At 38.6% G+C, this 15,486-nt stretch overlaps 1 protein-coding gene across 2 annotated transcripts in view; it reads left to right on the top strand.

The window, feature by feature from the left end:
• The window catches only part of PDZRN4 (PDZ domain containing ring finger 4), a gene marked incomplete at both ends in the record, with an annotated part of 253,790 nt that overhangs the window by 149,643 nt on the left and 88,661 nt on the right, over positions 1-15,486 (top strand). The gene's annotated exons all lie outside the window — the stretch shown is intronic.

The following is a 15,486-nucleotide window of genomic DNA, read 5'->3' as shown; positions in this document are numbered from 1 at the left end:
CAGGTGCTGAGTAAAACAGGGTTTCCATGGGTGAGGTGTGCTGCTTGTTCTTTCACTGTGTGTCTGTTATTTCTGTTTACTACTAGACAAAATCTTAATCCCATCTAGATATTTTGGTGTCTCTTTCAGCATCATAACAGTGTGAGTAGCAGTGTAGCAGTGTGCTGCTGATGTGTTCCTAGCTCCTTCAGTATAAGATGAGAAAAGACAAAACAAGCACTTACCATAATAGCCCATAATTTTTGTTCAGATACTATTGAATCAGTATTTGATTTGCAGCTTTTTGTTTGTTTTTTCCTCTTGGCACAGCAGACCCTCGCATACTAAAGTTTAGTGCCTTTCAGCATTTGTTCTCTCCCTCTCTATAATTTGTCCTGGCTTTGACACATTGCCGTTGACGGAGGCTGAACGCTTGCAGTTTTGGACTGCGCTGCTGCTGACAGGCAGCACGGAGGAGAGAAAACAGTTTACGGTGCTGGTGGTCTATTGGCACAGCAGCAGCTAAGTGCCCATTGCCGACTGGTTCCCTCCGAGTTCCTCCTGACGTGATTCATTTCACAGTGGGCTAATTACAAAGTGGATTCTCTACACATGAAGCAGCCTCCTCAGTTGTGGTGTTAATGCACATTTTCATGGTAATGTGATCAGAGCCTCATTAGCCAGTTTCCAAAATGATTCTCTGCATTAATTAAATATAAAAATGACACTTTTTATCACCACAGAGAGGAAGAAGAAGATTAACATTGTTAATTACTACTGGGGGCAATACCTCTGCATCATTTCTTACCACAGAACAGCAGGCATATTCAGTCCTAACAGAGCGTCCGTCTGCAGGTAACCTTCCCATTGCCTTGCCTGGTGAAGATGGTCTCTAGGTGGAACACTTCCCTGTAGCTCAGTATTTAGTTGTAATCCCATCATCATGTTTTCTTACAGCAATAGCACAGGGAAAAGCATAGCAGCAGATTTCCTTCTCCTCTCTTTCCCCCTCCCCAGCTCTGGATTGCCAAACTGATCTGAAACTGTAAAATGGAGAGATGGAGTAGATCGGTGTCTGCTTTTCTGTGCCAGGGAATAAGAAATGCAGGTTGTGCTATGAAAAGGATTAGACATTTCTTAAAGGGCTGCATGTGTGTAGTGAAAAAAGAGGCTGTGACTGGTTTAGAGTGAATGCATTTTCAAAATATTCCTTGCAGTAATGTTGCATAGTAATAAATGCTATTGAAATGATCAGCACACCCAAAGGTGGGGGTTTTAGGAGGTTCTAGAGAAATTCTTCCCTTTATCTGTTATCTTCTCTGCTGTTGAGTTGGAGTGTCTGTGGATGTGAACAAAATGAACTAATGCTTTCACTTTTTACTCTGGTGCTTGCCAGATAAAGTGTAATCCTTGGGAGGATCTGAGAGAGCTTCCTTGGGGAGTTGAAATGCAGTGAGCCTGGTGCTGCATCTTGTGCTGTTCAGGAAATGTCACTGATAAGGTGCAGAAGGAGAGCAGAGAAATGACTTAGTGTGCTCACTGCCAGATCCTGTGTTCATCTGTAAACTCATTCCTATCTTTGTTTCAGTGTATGCAGGTCAGAGCCCAAAGGATACTGAGCATATTTTTAACCAGGTGCTGCAGTAAAGATCAGGTAGTATCTCACACCATAGCTGCTTCTGTGTATAACACTGTTTTGCTGCTATGGGGGGAAGCAGCAGTAGAAGATGATAAATTAAATTAAGCGAAGGCAGGCATTACTACTTGATTTGCAAATCCCTTTTTAACTCTCCAGTCCTGTAATTCGTACACCACAGCCTTGGCTCTTTCATCTGCATGATTTCTGGAGAGCTTGGGACAAGTTAGCCTGTCAGGGACATGAACTGACTGAGGATGAGCTGTGGCTCACTAGCATATGTGGATCAGATAGATTAATTTATATTCATATGAAGAAGCAATCCTAGTCTCATTGCTCACCTCTCCTGTGCTAGGCTACCTGATACTGTGGGTGGTCTGTGCACTCCTGTACTTAACAACAGTAAACAAAGGAAAGTGTATTTGCAGAGGAAAACCATGCAAGTGCGTACAGCGAGGCATGTTTTCTGCTACTGTTTGTAGTAAGGTCAGATTAAGCAGCAGAGAGCTTTTTATTGTAGAGCTGCTGGGAAATGAAGACATCGTTAGAATACGTATAATTCCTCTCTCTTTCCCCCACCCTCTTCCTCCAGGCTGATTTGCCTTTCACTGAGATAGCAATTCAGAGACCATGGTGGCCCTTTCCAAAACCAGCATTTGCCTGTGTGGTGGAGACTTTGGATAACTGTGTCTTGCATGTGCAGTTTGGGGTTAAAACAAGAAATAACATAGTCACGTTTTAAGAATGAAAGCTTTTGAGATACCACTACACGTTGGTGAAGGACCCTTATGCTTCCAAGTACCTCTTCACCTGTTTTCAGGACATGAGGATGGCTCAGCTTTTTGACTTCACTATAAGAAGGTATCAGGAGTAGGACTCCTACTCCCCTCAAGTCCTCTTCTTCCTCTTACCAGTAGAGAAATGGAAGATGTCTCAATTTGAAATTTATGGCCCTACATGCTACTTCGTGGGCACTTCATGATTATTATTATTTCCTGTGTGCTGAATAAGCAGGATTGAGCTAATGAGTGTGCATCCAGGAAGTCCAAGTCAAATCACTTAAAGGAAATAAGACATGGTGTATGCTCATGTCCATTAGGAGCAGACCTCTGCTGTTCTTAGCTGCTTTTCTCTTGCACTGCTGGGGTAAAAGAAGTGAATTTAAGTGATTTGTTAGCTGCGTGATGAGAACTGTTCCCATTTAGGCGAAAGGGTAAGAAAAATATGGCAAGGATTGGAGGGAATGAAACTGAAACACTATTTGATCAATCATCAGCAGTGAACTTCAATAGCTTTTTGTGAGACTCAAGGAAATGAATTTTTTTCACAGAATTCTGTGGATATCGTGTGGAAGTTATTCCTGTTTACTAGATTTTTTTATGTTTTGTTTTAAAAATATGCTGTTAACCCAGGCAAAAAGAGGGGAAGGAGAGAGAGAGAGAACACAGTACTTTTGGAGGTTAACCAAAGATCAGTGTGAACTTCTTTTTTGAGTTACAAGTTAAGAACCAGTCCTGGTTCAGGTGACCTTAGATTTTAAAGGAGAAAGGAGAAAAGCTAGAAGGGAAAATAGAGACATTCTGGGTTGGCTCACAAAGACGGTGGTGGAGCTGGGATTAAAATTAGAAGGTTGCATATTTATATTTTACATTTGACCTGAGATGATAGTAAAAGCCTGCTTGCAGCGGTTTTAAATCCTCTGAAGACTGATTATGCAGTTTGCTTCTCATGATGGTTTCCATAATTAGCATAAAGCTCAAATTTTCACCAGTTTAGAGTTCTGATTTTATGTTCATTTTGATACCCCTTGGGCTACTTGAAGTACTGAGTTTTAGTGATACATCTCTTCAAATTCAAAGATGCTCACAAGAGAAACATCAAGCCTGCTCACTGAAACAGCAGAAGCACTTCTATATTTTCAGGAGATGCTGATATAGCTGGTGCTAGAATAAGGAAAGAAGACTGGGAAGCAATCAGTGTTTCTTGTCACTGGGACCTGCCTTCTCTGGTCTTGGTGAAGTTTGGGTTTATTCATAGGATTAAAAAGTCTAGAGTATGTGATCCTTATTTTCCTTCTGAGCCAACCTTCAGCCAGTTGTATTCGTTTTTGTACTTATGACCTGTGAGATATTTACATTACAACTCCTCAGCGTGGTGCTAGGCATTAGCTATCAGTCTTTTGGAGATACTTGCTGGCAGCTTTTGTGTCCCCTTTGCTTCTCATGAATTTCAGCAATAATGCGAAAGTAATGTCTTGTGCTGCATCAACACAAACACATTTTTTGGGACCATTTATACTTAAGTTCAATTTTAGTAGAAATTCTGTAGCAGAACACTTTCACCTCTGGAGAATATGAAAGGAGAAAATTCTAAATTTAATTGTCTGGAAGTAATCAAATTATCTGAGTTGAATGAAATCAGTAACAAAAGTAGATCTGCTTTGATCTTACTGCATTTTCTAACTTTTCCTTCTTGCTCTTCTCTAAATTTTTAAACAAAGCAATTGAAACCCCACTGATTCTTATTTCTCTAAGCCGCTCTTCTGAATGCTGATCTGTCTGTTTGAGAAGTTCAAAAATAAATTTTGAGGTGCTGAAGGATTCAGCAACCTTGTAGGAGTTCTGTTTCCACTCAGCTTAACTGAACAATTTTAGAGCTTTACTTTATGTAATTCCACTGAAAGCTGCACTGTCTCATATTAGTACAGCAATGTATTTATGGTAAAAATGTAATTAAGTAAAGCTTGTCATACATTTCTAGCCGTGTCCTACAAACTTGCTTGGAATTTCCTTAAGGAACCTTTGCTGAACTCAAAAGACTTTAAAAACTGGGTTCATAGAAGTTGACTTCTACAGATAGGAGATGCTCTTTGTGATTAGCAGGTACAGATATGCCGTTTCTTCTGTTTCCTTGCTTATTTGCTTTACACTGATAACTGAGCAGCATTCATCTAAGTAACTAATCCCATTGCCGTGTTTCTGCAGGATGTACTCAAAAGAGATACTAATGTTGTGGCATTGCTAACAACTGAGCTCTTGCTCCTGGTGGAGAAGCTCACCGTCCCGCACTGAGTACTGGTCCATGGAACTAGGGAGTGTTCACTGCCCAGCAGCAACTGTCCCCAGAGCCCTGGACACCTATGCCTCAGCTCTGTGCTTTGAGTCACCACATGCCAATTGCTTACAAGAGAAGATATGTCTGAAATGCAACCTCTTGTCTGCATTTAGGCTCTCTCTAGAGAGCTGTGTTCAGGTGTGAAGGCTCCTTGAGGAGTCCTGGAAGACTGTGCCATGGGGATTTGGGTCTGGGGACATGTACGCTGCTTAAAAGAACCGTCGCTCACCACCTGGATGGATGGTGTCTTTTGAGAAGACACCCATGCATGCAACTAGACATGTAAGAGAATTGTCATCTGATTTCCCAGAAACCTAAACATGTTAGCAGGATTTCTGCGATTGTTCTTTTGAACGTGACACCTAAATTATATGCTAAGTGCCTACATGCTATTTTGGATCTCACGCCAACTACCTTTGATAAAACACTTTTTTTTTTTCTGAGAAAATGCAGGAAACTCTGAAGTGTTGCCACTGACTTCAGAAGGGCCAGGCTTTAATTTTCTGTCCTTGTTTACTGTCTTGTAAAAGGCATACAGATCCTGCACATACCTCAAAAGGGAAGACAAAGATAGAGTCCTGAGATAAGAAAGCAGACAATAGCATGTGAGAAAAAAATTCAGGGAGGTGGGTACAACAAAGGCAGCTATAAAAAGCCATACCGAGATTATATCAATAATCTGCAGGGATATGCAATGCCATGAAAAAAAATAATAATAAAAAAGAAGTGGTTGAGATTCTGAATAGCGCGATTTTCTGTGTCGTTTTGCTGTTTCTTGCATCTTGAATTTAACAATGGGGATTAAGGATTCTTCTAATGATCAGATTTTTAGACTCTTTTTACAGAGCTATCCTTTCTTGAAGCTTGCTTCTTGGTGTGATTTTGTATGGATTTAATCCTGAGGCCTAAGGCAAAACATATCTATGTAGTCTTTTGCATCAGCGATGTGAAGAAGCCAATTTTGCTACCTTGAGCATTCACAGAATAACTGCCAAAGAAGCATATTTTAGGTGTTTAGTAGTTTTCTTTCGTGGTTCATTGAAAGGGAGGGACCTTAAAATGTCAGCCACTCTGCCAAGTGTATGTTAAGAGTTAGCTGACAGTAGGTTGTTTCACAAGTTCTCTCTCAAGAGCTAAGGCTTAATGGAGACAGGTATAGCAGGGCTTGGTGACAACCAGCGCTTCTTCCACCCCTAGGGTTTTGATGAGGTCTCATAAGCATAATTTAAAAAAACAAGCTGAAAAATGCTGGGATCTTTTAAGGCTGTTTAACTTCGGAGTGTTTGACCTGTTATTTTAAAGGATATGAGCTGTTTGTAATAGTACTTGCTTTTTTGTCTAGCCCATAACTTTGAACCCACTGGCTGGTTTCATCCACAAAGGCTTTTCTCATCTTCCAGGTTCACTCAAAGTTTTGATGGTAGTGTTAGGTAGATTTTCTTTTTCCAAGTACAAGAGGATTTCACAGTTAGCAAACATCACCTCAAAACATGAAAGAATTTAAAACTCTGGATGCAGGTTATTCTTTAATACACTTTGTGTTTCTCAGTGGTATCAGTGAAGAGAAGTTAGTTGCTATTTTGTGTTTAATAGGCTTGTCATTTGTTTTACTTTGCTCAATAATTGTAACAAAAATGAGTCTGTTAAGAAAGGATATTAGATCAGTAACTGTTCAAATGTTATCTATAATTTTTTATACTGAAGTATTTCACAAATACTTTTATGCCATGGACTTAACCTGGAAATAGAATTGTGGTGCTTTTATGTAATGCACTGCAAAATCTCTCTTACAGTTTTTTGTATTTTGTATTTTAGTTTAAAATACTGGTGTGGACAGGCAGAGGACAATACGAATATTTGGCCATTTTCACTTTCATGATCCCCACTGTTGCAGGTTTTTATTGTTTCACTTTGAGGAAGTTAGGAAATTCTACATATCCTTCTCAGGTGATAAAAATAATTAATTCCTTTTCCTCCAGGATGAAGGTTGGGGTTTTTGTTTTGTTTTTAACCAACAGAAGCAAAACCTGATAATCAGTAAAGTGTAGCAAAACAAGCATTTGTTTTCCTTTGTTTTGTGGTCTGACTGTGTACAATAGCAGTTTATTCCCCAGAGGTTTTGGCCATTAAGTTTGATCTCTGAAACAATATAGGCACAGCAGAATGAGTAATCTTCCAAACTACCACAGCTTATATAGAATTCCTGTGCTTTATGTTTATTAATGTCAGAGTTGAACCTGAGAGGACGCAATTTGAAAAAGTCTACAAATGCCTTTAATTTGTAATAGATACAACTTAGGTTTTGTGTTCTTCACCCAGATGGAGATTCTTTTTCTGTTTTGTTTCATATCTCTTAGTACTTTGGGGGTAGTTGTTTGAGGTTTTTTCCTAGTTTCTGAAATCATACTGGTTTGAAAAAAACCCTTTTCATTAAAAGTAGCCTCACGATCAGTGAGAAAAGTTTGCAAATATCAATCAGGTTTAGTTTAGTCTGAAGGGAATTGGGATGAACTTGAAAGATAATGTTTAGAAACAGTCTAAACTCTTGAGGGTTTTGTATTCTTCTCATGTCTAGAGTAGGCATCGTTGCTTGAGACATAAGGCTGAGACCCACCCATGTGGATTTAGCAGCTGTGCATGGCCCTAAGGAGGGAGAAGAGTTTGGCTTGGGATTTCAGGGTTTGTCCACAGACATCAATGCCAACAAGAGCCAGCCATGGTTGTGTCAGCATGTCAAGGCACACTTGAGACCTTGGTTGGGTTCTGGGTGGAATTGCAGGTTCTTCCCCTGCATATGTGGACATGACTTCAAGGTCCTGCATGCAAGTGTCAGTGCAGCTTCTGTGTCCGTGTGCAGCAAACTGGTGAGGCTCCTGGGAAAGAACCATAAGCTTACTAGGTGTTCAGTTGCTCTCTAATGTCAGAAAGATAATGAACTGCAGTGCCAGGACCCGTGTCCTGAGGACCAAGAGGAGCATGGGGATAGGTAAACTTTGCTAAATCCTAATGAGGACTGAACAACTGAAATAATCAGAGAAAAGGATTATCTTTGGTTACTTGTGATATAACAGAACAGTTGACTGACCCATTTAATACATTTGATTGTATTTGTAATGTGCTTTTTTGCATATTATAGTGATGGATTTGCAGGGAAAGCTGGTCAGGGAATAATCATTATTCAGGCCTTTGACTTCCTCATGGCTAGAGTGTGAAATACTGAAATTATTCATGATATACATGAGCATATGAACTGCCAGCTCAAAACAAGTTTTAATGGCAAGAAAAGATGGAAGAAGGGGTCAATTATTAGTTAAAGTTCAGCATTTGGAATGCTTTCTCAGAGGTCAAGATTACTAAAAGTGGGGGTGGCATCTCTCATTGCAATATGGTTTTATGCATTTTCTTTAATTTAATTTGTCACGTACCCTACTACTGCAGTCAGAAAAGACACAGACCCCTAAGTTTAGAAATGGGGAATTCCAGAAAGTGTGTGTGATGTCTACATTGTTTTTCACTGAGGAATATAGTTCCCTCAAAATGCTTCACAGAAAACATAAATATTTCATGAAAACATGGTCTTAGAGGAAAAATATGGGAAAGAGATATCCAGAAGTGTCTAAATACTATTTATGTATCATCATAGTAAGATATTTAGTTTGATTGACTTTTGAAACATACTCAGTAATTTTTAAAATGGTGTGTTACTTCATATAATGTGAAATTTGGAAGCCGAAAGTGAGCCAAGTGTTCTTTTATCTTAAAATATTTTGCTCTTTCCAGAGTTGGGTGTACTGTTTGTGAAATCTCAAACCTGCTCCTGACGTGGAATTTCTACCCTCTATGAATTTCCCATTCTGAGATATGTGGGTAACTCCTCCTATGTATATTCTTTACCAGCATACACTTGTAGAGATTTTGTTAGAAAGCAATCTCATATCTTGTGGGAGAAAAGGAAAGTATACATAGTATGCAACATAATATATATGTTTATGTAAACAGCTTCCAACATTGTACTTGTTAGAAAAAGAATACATCTCCTTTACAGTGTATGTTATGATACCAGAGAGAGACATTGCCCTGTTTAAGAGAATTTACCAAAAGCTAGCTTTTTTGCTTTCTGGGTATCTCGTGCCACTGGTTGGGCGACTGTGGTGTATCAAGGCATAGGGCATTTAGCATGGCAGCGAGTCTTGGAGGTCTGGCTCTAATTCCTTCTCTCGTGAGTATATTTTAACAGGTAATGGTTTCTCTTTTTGCTTTCTGGTATAAAGTTCTGTATTATTTAAAGCTTTAAAGATTAACTGTAGAGATCTCAGCAAATAGCTAATGAAGAAACTGGAGTAGGATTACCTAATAATGATGATGGTGATAACAATAAGCATCGTAAAATGCTAGATCGATCCACTTAGCAATTACTGGTAAAGTTATAATGCAAGTGGATCGTTGCAGTAGAGTGTATACCTGCCTGCATTTCTGAACAGCTCTGGGGTCCCACGCTTCCTCAAGTCCAGAAAGGGTTTGATTCAGTTTGTTAGATTACTGTTTTTACCTTCGCTATACACTAAAGGTCAGTTTTGACAGGAATTTTCTTTGCAATTTCCTCAGAACCTTTTCTCAGATAACTAATGGGACACGTTGCTTTTTAATTAATATATTTTATTGTACTGTGCAAATTAGAAGCTTTTTAGTATGGAACAATTCTAAATTTTAATTTATTGGTATTGCTTTCTTCAGGTAAGAATAAAAATAGAGGATTTTTGCTTCTTGTTCATGCAGTGAAGTCCCATTGCTGTCAGTAGGTTCAGCACAGGTGTAAAGTCTCCTCAGTCCTTTGAGCATAATATATTTCAAATCTCAGGTGTGAATCTTGCTAAACCATTTAAAACCTTCTCAATTAAGTAGTTTTAAGTTCTTAATGCAGGAGATTGTTCCCATTTGTCTCCGAATGACCTCTTTCTCCCCAGATTTACGTATTTCCTCGAATTAAAAATGTCATTTGGTCATGCTTAGTAGGAGAATGTCTTTGAAAGTCTGGCCTGTGGGAACATGATGAATAGTGACAGGAGAAGGATTTTTTCCCAATGAGAATACCAAATCATGTAGCACTGTAGTTTCACTTACTAAATATTGTCCAGACTCTATTGTTGAACCCTAAGCTGCCAGTGTCACTTTGTCAGGATGTTTTCTGTCCAGTGACTAGTAGCTTCAAATGTACTCATCCATCTTCTTGTCCCATTACGTTTCATGTGACTGATGTTCTGCACCCATTAAAATTGATAGGAAAGAACAAAGAGAAGAAAAATGTGCCCTTCAACTGATTATGCCTTTGAAAGAGCAAATGAGACTCTACTGCTATACAGAGTAAATTGAACAGTTATTTCTGGTTTTAACTATGTTACTTAATTTTTATTAATCCTTATTAGCAGTAGATCCATTATTTTATTATTTTGATATATATTGAGAGCAGTAACTTTATGTCAATATTTTCTCATTTAATCTTGTGACAATAAGTGATTACACAGACTCTCTTAGATGTATCAGCTGCCTCTGTAATCTTGCCCGTGAGATATTGCTAACATGCCTGAATACCCTCTCAGGGATGGATGGAAGTCTGTTTGACAAGCCCTTGCCTTTCCTCTGTGGGAGAACACTTAAGGTTTTGATTGGCCACAGTTCCTGTGAGGTAGGAGAGCACTTCTGTGGGATGTCACAAGGTTCGGCTTAATGAAAAGCGCTTGCTCACCTTACACTGAAATCTTCAGGGCAATTAAGTGGAGACTAGAAATAGAGGAGCCTTTGTAGTATTGGCTTTATCTTTATTTCATGGATACAGATGGCTTCCCAAAGCACTAGTCCAATGTTTCAGAGTTAGATGAGGGCCATTAGCCAGTTGACTGGAAAGGATAGATGTCATATTCACTGACAATCAAAGACAAAACGCAGAGGAAAATCAAAAGGGAAGGTTCTTGACTGATTGGTAGGTCTGATTATTTATAGCTTATATGACAGCTTCTCAATGCAGCCAACCATTCTTTCCCATTTGTGCATAGTAATGGGTCTGTCATTTCTTTTTTTTTCAAATCTGGGCTTTGACCATCGGCACTTGCTGCCCCCAAAATGCAAGATAATGGGCCCCTTTAGGCTCCGTGATGTTCTTGTAGAGACTTCAGCAAGTGTTGAATGCAGCTGTTCACTTTCCAGTTGGTACTAGTATGCATTAAAGTTCATTTCCATGCAAAGTTCAAATATGTTCTGGATTTGTAAAACTCTATGTGGGGAATTTCGGTTTCTTAGACTTTGTCTTGAAGTTAATGCTTTGTCTTAGTAATTCAGGCTTAGTTGGTGCTCTGTCTGAAGTTCCCAAAGTGTGTTTGGCTTGGGGCCTGGGAAATGCTGCAGAGAGCTCTGAGTCTTGAAAGACTGTTTCCTACACCATTATCTATAATTATTTGAGATCGCTGATAGGCTTCAAGGCCTGTTTCTTTTGTGCAACATTTTTGTCAAGCTGGAGAGTGTGGTGTGAAGTGGATAATATTCTTATGTTGGCAGTGCATTCACTTAGGTAATTATTTATCCATATTTTAAAGACAATTGTTCACATCTATAATTTGTGAAAAGGAGCTTGATTAAGACTAAAATAGGCAAATAAGACTTTAAGAACCTTAATTTAGTAATTTCTGTATGAGCTCTCCTGCTCTCTTTAGTTGCTTACTTGACCTCCAGCTGAGAATGGATTCATTATTGTAAAAGAACATTCTTACAGATAATTAACTCCTGAAATGAGTGGAAGTTAGGTAAAAATGCAATGAACCTGAACCTTTAGCCAGGCCCTACTTATGCAGGTCAGCTCTGGACTATTCAAGCACAGTGTCGTTGCTAATATTAGAGGCACTTGAACAAGTAACCCCACTGTAACCAGAGGCAGGGATATATTGCTGCTTTTACTCTGTACTAAGTGACTCTGGGGGAAAAGGCACTGGTGGCAGAAGGCACCAGGACAAAAGTATGCAGGAGAGAGCTGATGCTTTCCCATGCATTTATCTTCAGTGGTCTATGAAGAATGTGGGAAGTGGGATAGAAAACTTGGCTTAGCATGCTTGGTTGCAGTGACTACAGCAGCTGATGGAAATAGGTCCCAATGAATAAATTCTGTTGCAAAGAAAACCACTTCTTAGCACACTCTGCAGAAAGGTCATCATTCAAATAATAGTCCTGTTAATTTCTAGCGCGACTTGAGAAGGGATAGATCTCAACCTCCCAACTACCCAAACCTCAGGAGACTTTTGTTGGAAGCTACTCTGGGCCTTGGGTTACAGAATTTCAGAAAAGCTGTTGTTCCCATGTTTTGGATTTGGAATTCATTGAGAATTGCCTAGCTTTTTGTTATAGTGAAGAAAATCTGAATGCAGGAAGAGGAATGAGAAATTTGGATTTCATTTTATTGCAGAGGTACACTGTACAGCACTGACAGAATATTTACTCCTCTCTCTTTCATCTGATTTGATTCTCTGGCTACCATATCAATCTTTGTTCATTGGTGCAACAAAATTATAAAATATCATAGGTGTTGCTGCTTGTATACCTCAGCAACAACTAAAAGATGGGAAGAATGGACGATTTAAGCTATTCTATAAGATTTATGTGCAAGTTGTCCACAATAAAATGTGCCAAGGGTACAAAGTACTGAGAGATGACTCTTGAAGCTATTTCAACCAAAAGGTCTTTTATGGTTCCTATTTTGCTTCCTCAGTATATATGGTATGGCTGTGTTCAGTAGACAAAAGTACTGAATTCTGACTGGCTAGCTTTCTTTCCATTCCACAGCACACATATTATCATTTGAAAAATACAAATCGAACGAGCATTACTAATATGTACGGCAATGTGGAGTAAAACTTCACTGTCCACAATTAAAATACTGCAATTATTGTTCGAGTGGTAGGCTGGGGTTTTTTCTAGTGGATAGATGTGTCTTTTACCTTGCTATTAATGAAGCAAATAAAGTGTTGTTGCACCAGGGAAGTTCACCTGGCTTCCCTGTACTGGCATCATTTTTGTTTAGCCCATGCAAAAGGAAGAGAGGATTGCCCTGGACTCTGATGAGCAGGATGTGCCACTAGTTGCAGTAATGTCAGGGAGCTCTCAGATTTTTTCTTACAGAATCTGAGGGTGATCCATAAGCAAGCTAGTCTCATGGTTACGTTTGTGGAATAAAGCTGTATTGGTCATCGCTTTCCAGGTAGGTAACTTTCAGGTTCTGTAAGTTTCTGTTTGTTATTTCAGGCATCTGTAAAAGTGTGCTTATGGGGAGCAATATTCAGAATTAAACCTTTCAAGAAGGACATTTCTATACTTTAAGTGCAGTGGAGATTTGCATTTACAGCAGGAAAAGGTGGTAGATTGACATTACATTGGGGCCAATTGGAGAACAGAGGCCAAATTCATCTCTGGAGAATGAATCATCTTTTCCTAGCATGCTGCTGGAAATACAAGGTACTATTTGTTTCCTATTCTTAGAAACAGGCCTGTAGTTTTTAATCTATTTAGCATTCACAGAGCACCTGACACACTAAGATCTTTGTTAAGTGCATTATGGGCTGTGTAAATAAATTAGGAAGACAATAATGCATTAGGGATAATCCACTGGCTAAAATTACAGGGCGGCATTTTTGCTAGGACCTCTGTGAAAGTAAATTCACGGGAAATACTTCAAACCTTTCTGTGAGAAGAGCCCTGATTTATATTTCATTCACAAACAACTTCTAGAAAATACCATGTGATGCAGATAAAGTCATCAGAACAAGATGATGCTAAAAATTCATAAATATGTTTACACTTGCAAGTGGCAAATGTTACAGCTTTCAGAGCTGAGAGTATATTCAGGAATATTGTCCATATGCCTCTATTGGCTGATAAAGTAATGCAGCTTGTGTTACTCTAAATGAACATTCAGAGATTGGAAACTTGCCGTTGTTTGAGAATTTAGACCTTACTTGCACCTGTCTACAAAGTATAAACTTCTGATTATCCTTTACAAATGTTTTAGTTCTAAGAAGCATTTTCTTAAATTGCAGATACTTAGCTGTTTACACGTTTGCAATTAGTTGCAGTAGTTTGCATAGAATGGGTGTAACAAGGTTAGATTTTTGTTCATTTTTGTGAACTGTTATAAAGAAACCCAATGTAGAGATGTGGATATTTATCTAAAAGTATAAATAATTTTACAGAGCAGGAGAGTTCAATTAAATACTACTTTTTATGCCTTGCTATCTGTAACTGATTGATACTGGCGAACTGAGAAAGCAAAGTCCTCCATCACCTATATTCAGGAATGTGGAGAGAAAACTCATTAAATTAACATTAGCTTAAGAAAAATGAAACTTCTGAGCCAATTACAGTTTACTGTTTAGACTGAAACAAAAAAAAAAAAAAGAAAGAAAAAATGACCTTTGTGACAGAATATGTGACTTGAACAGGCAGTTTCATATAAAATTGAGAAGTTGCAAATGTGCTGCACTTGAGTAATGGTGTGCATGTGATCTTAGTTCTGCTTCATTAGCCCCTAGTGAATGAGTGGTAAATTTTTCCTATTTATACATCTTCTGTCAGGGGATCATAAACATAGCCTGACTAGTGCATCCTTTCACTGCTGCAATTGCATTTATATATATTTTTTGCAGCTTTGATGAATAGGTTATATTCCACTTGAATAAATTTTTCTTTTTTTCAAATATTCAGATAGGTATTAGCAGTGGTTAATTATGCACTCAGTACCTTTTGTAATAGAACTATCTGTCATTATGGCAAGCTTTTATGTTGTATTTGAGGGATTCAGTCTTCTCAGTAAAATATTGCTTTTGCAGTATGCATGGGAATGATCAATTTTATTTTCTGCTGATTTGATAATTTTCTACTAAAATTTAATCTTCTGTGCTATGGATTTTGTGGCCAATTGAAAGACTTTTCCCTCTGCTAATAGAATATCTAATGCTTAAGCTTTTTACTTCCCATTTCTGTAAGTATGCCTTTAGATTTCTCTGCACTATGATACATTTGCATCTCCTTTTAAGGGTAAGAAATTGCAGCTAGGTTATGTTTTCTGTGATACTCATTAATTCAGCGTATCTGGTATATAAACAACATTTCCTTTTTCCTGGATTTTGCACCAGTGGTAGTGTTTTTTGTAGAATGTTAGGTAAGCCACTGGACGTACTACAAATACGATGAATGTTACATAGGTTGATGAATAGTTTGTTCTACACAGTCTTTTTTATGCATATGCAAATCATGTTGCTGGGCTTGAATAGATAAAGTTTTATGCGATTCTGTACCTCTAGATTTCTGCTTTACCTGTTTTCATATTTTTTGTGCAGGATTTTCCAAGGCCTTATTGAGGGTTAGACACTTGTCACAACTGAATTTCAAGCAGTTTCAGCAATTTTCTTAGTATTCTATAGACCCCTCAGTTTTAAACCCTGTTAAAGGAGCAAACCAAATTTAAGTGGAAAGTGGTTATCTTTGAGATGCACCTGAGCAAGCTTTCCCAAAACGCTTTGCCAGTCCTATTGCACCATATTAGCCTGTAGGATGAAGCATGTTACATCTCCAGCTTCTGGCACAGACGTATTCTCCAGACCCTTCACCAGCTTTCTTGCCCTTCTTTGGACCCATTCCAGCACCTCAATGTCTTTCTTATAGTGAGGGGCTCAGAACTGGACACAGGATTGGAGGTGCAGCCTCACCAGGGCTCAGTACAA

Source organism: Psittacula echo (assembly GCF_963264785.1).
Source record: "Psittacula echo genome assembly, chromosome: 1".
NCBI lineage: Eukaryota > Metazoa > Chordata > Aves > Psittaciformes > Psittacidae > Psittacula > Psittacula echo.
Note: the sequence above shows the minus strand (reverse complement) of the source record. Positions and strands in the feature narration are given on the sequence as shown.